Below are 6404 nucleotides of genomic sequence, written 5' to 3'. Positions count from 1 at the left end.
GGACCCTTCCCATGTGCGAAAGCTCCATCTCACTCTTTCTATCCATCTTTTATTTTGCTGAATTAGACTTCAAGTTTCTTGGATAAAGGAAACTATGTGGTAGTTAAGCTTGCGTATCTGATTCATTTCATCTAACAGTATGAAGGTGCATCTGTTTTCTTATAAGTGACTCCAACTTACCCTTTACGGGAAGGCAGTGCCCGTCGTGTGTAAGTACGTTTCCTTTATCCCATCACCTGTGATGGATGTAGAGGCCGCTTCCGAGCTTTAGCCTCTGTGAGCTGCACTGCTGGAACACGGCTGAGTGTGGACCCCTGCAACAGGATGTCCTTAGCTCTTCTGGGCCAACACCAGCAAGGGAGTGGTGGGGTCCAGCGGGTTTCTGTGGGGCTGGGCGGCACTGGCTTCTGTTCCCTCCAGGGTGGAGAGCGGTTCCTTTCCCCTTCAGCCTCACCAGTGTTGGTTGTTATTCAGTGTTTTGAGGATGGCCGTCCTTCCCATAGCTGAATGGATCACTGGAGGCAATCGCGGCCACCCACATACCTGCAGCATTGGGTGGGACAAGAGCGAGCCGAGTTTCTCCAGGCGAGGTACGGGTTTGAGGTTGGTGTTGGTGAGAGAAGTTTGTGTCAAACGTGCATCCTGCCAAGTGCTGCTCATCTGTCCCTTGGTAACGCAGCTCCTTCTCAGGGCTGAACATCCTCCATGCGATGAGACGGGGCATGAGAAAATAAAGCAGGGCTCACCTTATGCCTGCACGTGCCTACAGAAACAAGAGCTTTGTAAGAGGACCAAGTGATAGTTCAAAAGTAAGCTGGGAAGCTGGAGGACAAAAGCAGCGCTCTATTACGTTGCATGGAGGTGAGCTTGCACCTGAAGCCTGTGGCTAGAAAACGGGCTCCTGAAGAGAGCTGGCCTCCCAGGCACCAGCTGGGTGGTGTTCTTGGGCCTCTATCCCTGAGCAGAAAGTGTCAGAGGCTCACTTTGTGTGAGCACGTGCGTGACGAGGGCCACTGTGATCTTAGGAGATAAATACGTGGGGCTTGGGACAGAGCTTGGCAATCCAAGCACCTGCCTGGCAAGGACAAGGACCTGGGTTTGATCCCTGGTACTCCATGCTGTGCCAGCCCTGGAACCCCAGCCGCACCCTGCCAGCCACTGAAACTGGGCATGGTGGCGCACGCCTGTAGTACCAGTGCTGGGAGGCTGAAAACAGGAGGATCACTATACGTCCAAGCTGTGTTGTGAGACCCTGTACCAAATATACAAATAAAATTAAAAAGATTGTGAAAATAAATGTGTGGTATTAACAATAAATTCTGTGAATGAATTAAAAATTTATTACAATGGAGACACACTGCTATTAAGACTCCTCTCACTTTGAACACCGTTATCTTCTTGTCCTTGCGCTTTCTGCAGCAGGTATGGAGTCCTCTTTCCTGAGTGTCTTTTCAGGGCTGATTTGATGTCCTGAATCAATTAAAAATATTTACAGCAATTCCTGGTAAATAAAAACATCACAGTGCGTCTCTGCCCACCTCGCTCACTGTACCTGGCAGGGCCAACTCCTGACACTTTTCAGAAGAATCAGAAGCCCAGGAGAGCTAAGGGTTGTGAGCGGCTTTAGGACATGCAGGCAGCAGCTGACAGCTCTGTGGAGATTTCCAGGGCTGCTTCCGGAAGTGGTGAGACCGAGGACACGAGAGTGCTCAGAGCGAGGGAGGGCTTTCGGACGGAGAATAAAGGCAGCATGTCTGAAACTGCAACGTGCAAACGAAACCGAGCGCTCACCAGGTTGCTCCATCGTGCCGTGTGCCTGAAGTTCACTCACAAAGCAAGAAGATCCCGACGTTCAGGCGTTTGCTTCAGCAATAATGAGATTCTGTTGCTCTGACAGCCTGAGAGAGCATGGAAGTGGCCTTTCCCCTGCGCCATCGTCGGGCGCCTTGGGCACGGTGGCCCCCAGTGGAGGAAGAGACTGAAGAAAGCCTCCTTACCGCATCTTCTTTAAACTGGGTGAAAGAAAGATGATGTGTAAGGAAGTGTGGTCTCAAAAATCCACAGGAGGGGGCCGGGGAGATGGCTCAGTGGAATAAGTGTTTCCCTGGCAAGCGCAAGGGCCTGAGTTCAATCCCCGGTTCTACAAAAAAAAAAAAAAAAAAAGATCCACAGGAGGAAGTTGCAGGTCAGGATTGCTGAGTAGCAAACATCACCAGAAAATAATGGCTTTAAATAACAACTGGCCCAGCTCACTGCTGGGGAAGTCAGTCTGGCTCGTGCGGGGTGTCCTGTCCGGAAGGTCTTGATAGGGCTGGTCTTCCTCAGGTGTCTGAGGTCAGTGGCAGCCAGGCAGCTCATCTGTGAGTGTGTGTGTGCGTGCATGTGTGTGCATGCACGTGTGTGCATGAGGTGGGGGAGCTGTCAATGGGACAGCACTCTATGTTCGTTGGAAGAAAGAGTATTCTTTCTTTGCAATCTAACACAGATTTTTGTCCTGTGAATTCATAAGGGATAAAGATAAGCTCAGTGGAAAAGGAAGAGATAAATCTTGTTAAAATTGCTTCTTTATGGCTGCCCCTAAGGAAACAGAGTCAGTTCCAAATAACTTGATATTTTTTTCACTAAATCACTTTAGCACATGGCCTAAAACCATATCTATGTATCACACTATATTAAATAAATTACATAAACATATTGTTACTGTAAATTACAAAGAACTACATCCGTCACATTGTATTGCACTGCATGCATCATGCAGTAGCATACTGAAATCATGCTTCTTACGTGGTTTGCCTCCTCCTAGTAACCTCACCTTGGCCCCTCCACAGCTGCCTTCAGCTAACGTCCAGTCGGGCTGCCATTAGAATTGAAGGAAGATGGAGCACAAGCGTGATTCGCACTAGCAGTGGTGCTCAGAAAATGTAACTAATTTCCTCAAAGCTAGTTAAATAGTCTGAGTAGCAGGGTCCCAATTTCTTGATTATTGGTTTAGCGCTCCATCCTCTGTTTACACCAGGCTGCTTGTCTGACCAGGTTTCTATGAAATGTTGGGAATGGGCCCACTACATCACAGAGGGCCAGCGTGCTCATGCGCACAGCACGTGGGGTTCCTCTGAGCTCATCCCAGGGGGCTGATACGTTTTCTGGGGAGAGGCAGCAAATGGATCTTATAACATGTTTGGATGTGTGTCTTTTGTCTTAGGACCAGGTTATGACAGTAATGAATGGACTCCTGCCAGTTGCTTTGGAAGAGTAACTCGGTGAAGAAATACTTCTGGGACAACCGGAACACAAGTGTTTAGTATGAGTCCAAATGCTGTGTCTTACTGTATTTTCCCTTCTTACATCTCCATAGGTCCATATTTACATCACCAGAATAGAAATGGCCAAAATACGTTCTTTATAATCAGTTGGGAAAGTTGTGATCCTCAGAATTCCCAGTTGTTCTGAGATCTTGGTAAGTGTAACCTTGAGTTTTAAAATGTTTATTAATAAAAAATATGAATTGGAAAGTTCACAGTGTAATTGTGATCATTGCCAGGCATTACTACAGCTGTCAGCTCACTCCAAAAGGAGGGAAAGCAGCATCGTGGGGAAAAGGGTGAGAGGGTGGAGCCAGGCACCTTTGGTGCAGGAATGTGTGCCTTAGGATGGACGACCCAGACACAACCCAGAAGGTAAGTTTAGCATTTTAAAGACCATGGTTGTTTCTTCCCAACCACAGAGAATAGCAGGGAAGACCACACCATTCTGAATGCGACAGATGAATGACTGGATAGCAGAGAGCTAGCCTTTTGGATTCAGTGTTGGTAATGAAAGGACTTTCCAAGGGGCTCAATAATTTTGAAGTTCTTACAATACTGCCTCTGCTGAAGTGTGCATGATTACTCACTTGCCATTTTGCTGTCACACTGGTTTGTCAATGGAATGCAGCGCCCTGTACACAGGTGCTCTGCTCTCAAGGTCCAGTAAAGCCAGAAGGGACACCAAAGCCTGGACCTATGCAAGAAGCAGCAGCCCAAGCCAACAAGGTGCTCTGGGTTTTTTAAAGATCCACCCTGCTCCACAACTCTGCCCGTAGAGGAGACAAGGACTCCCGACCACAGTTGTCACCACTGGAGAATGATTCCACACAGTCTCCAGAATGCTAACAGTATTTGTGTCTGTTTGAGACAATCTTTATTAGAAAGAGCTAATATACATTTTAAAAATAAATTATGTGCTTGGGTGGATCACAAGAGAAAAGTCCTTATAGAGCCTGGTGATTACCCTCATCAGTTTGTGCTAGATCAATTTCCAAAGAATTGAAATGCATATGTTAATGTGACACTGAGTCCAAGTAAATTATATGACTACATAATTAGCATCTTGAGGTTCTTTCCGAAAGTTTCTCCAAAGCAGCAACTATGAGGCTGAAAATTCTCACAGGGCCTGCAGGGGAAGGGTGGTTTCCAATTAGGGTGTTTTCTCTTAACTAAATAATTAAGGGCTCAGATGATTTTCATACCCTGAGGGTAAGAAGAGAGAAAAATGGTAATGTCCTCATTAGAGAATAATATGCTCGCGCAGGAAAAGAATTAACAAGAATTCACAAAGATGAAAGAAAAGAATTAGAAACGGTCCCTCCAGGATGATAGCCCTTTAGTGGGATTCTACACCATGCCATCACTTAGAGCAATGAAGACATTTTTGGTGGCTCTATATTTTCTTTTAATCCAAAGTGGTTCATTCTAATTCAGAGTGCACCACTCATTTAGAACCACAGAGATCTGAGCAAACACCATGCGGGTAATAGATTGTATTCTTTACAACCGACTCCTTTCTGTACTGACTATCCTAATGCATTCAGAGAACGAGTCTACTTAACTCTGAGCATGAGTCACTTAATAAGGATACAGAGGTATTTCAAATATCATTGTTCGAATTTTAGCTTTTTTCTTTTTTTGGGGCATTAGATCATATTTGTATCAGCTACCTTGAAGGATCATAACAGTTCACATCCCCAACTGTAGTCTGAACTGCTTGGTATGTTACTTATCCACTAAAAATAATTTTAAGCCCAACCTTCTGATACTAAAAATCTCTTTGCACTGGACACTTGAATGTCAAGGATGATTTGTTCATTTACAATGTTTTGCAAAGGATTGTGAGTTATGTTGCTAAATTAGCAGAAATCCTGGAACTCAAAGAGCACAGTTAATCCAAATTTTGAGTAATTTAAAAAATGGGATAAACAAGGAAATTAAAAGTGAACATAAAATCACACTGAATTTTCCTCCTACGAACTGGTCTGGGTTCTCTTCAACTGTCACTTGGTATCTTTACATTTTTTTTTTATCTTTTCATTTTTAAGAGGAAAAGATAAGACAAAAGCAGAAATACAAGCAAATGGTTCAAATTAAAATGCTTTCACCTGTTTGGAAAAAGAACTGTGCCAAAGTGTGCTTCAGAATGAATATTTACTAAGCAACATCTCTTGTAACATTGGGGCTTCATGTTGTCTTCCATCCTGAAAGCTCAGGAAAGGATGGCGCAGGATATATATGGAAGGAAACAGATCCTACTCAACAGTCTCTCAACAACATTTATTATGTCAAGGTAACCTTGACTGAAGAGCAACAGAGACAAATCTGAGGCATTAGAATGAATTGATCAGATCTGAGACTAACGGGATGTATTATGGTTAAACACCTTGGGAGTCTCCCAAGACTCATGTACTGAGGTCACTAACCTCATCAGTGGATTACTCCATCAATTGGTAGCTGAACAGTATATTAGGAGGTGGGGTCTTCGGGGCATGGCTTTGAAGGATGTGTCCATTCTCTGGCTCTAATGCTCTCTGCTTCCTGCTGCCATGCAGTGAGCAGGGTTCCTCTGTCACACCATTTCTGCCTTGGAGCTAGGTGGCCCTCGATTGCTATCACGAGCTAAAATAAACCTTCTTTCCTTTAACTTGCGTGTGTTAGGCATTTTGTCCCAATCCAAAGAAAAACAAACAAGAAACAAAAGCAAAATTTAAAAATGGATGACAACAATACAAGGAATTGGTACTGAGAAATAGGCTGGCTTCTGTGATTATTCCTGCATTAGGAAGACTTCGGGATGGGTTGATGAGAAGAACTTGGAAAGCTTTGGAGGACGTTAGAAAGAGGCTGGCATGCTGTAAGCAGGGCTTGATGGCTGGCAGTGGTCTGAAGGCAAAGGATCAGGGTGTTGACAAGAATATGAAGAGTAGAGACAGTGCTCATAAGGTGTCAGATGGACATACAGACCGCTCTGGATGCTGGGCAAGAGGGTGTGCGTGTTACGTGCTGGCAAAGCACTTGTCTACACTTCTTCTGTGTCCTCAAACTTCTAAGGAGGCTGATTTTAAAGGCTACGGATTAACTAGTCTGGTGGAGGAA

Source organism: Octodon degus, unplaced genomic scaffold (assembly GCF_000260255.1).
Source record: "Octodon degus isolate 3935 unplaced genomic scaffold, OctDeg1.0 scaffold00075, whole genome shotgun sequence".
NCBI lineage: Eukaryota > Metazoa > Chordata > Mammalia > Rodentia > Octodontidae > Octodon > Octodon degus.
The sequence above is the reverse complement of the archived record's forward strand: the minus strand, read 5'-3'. Positions refer to the sequence as shown.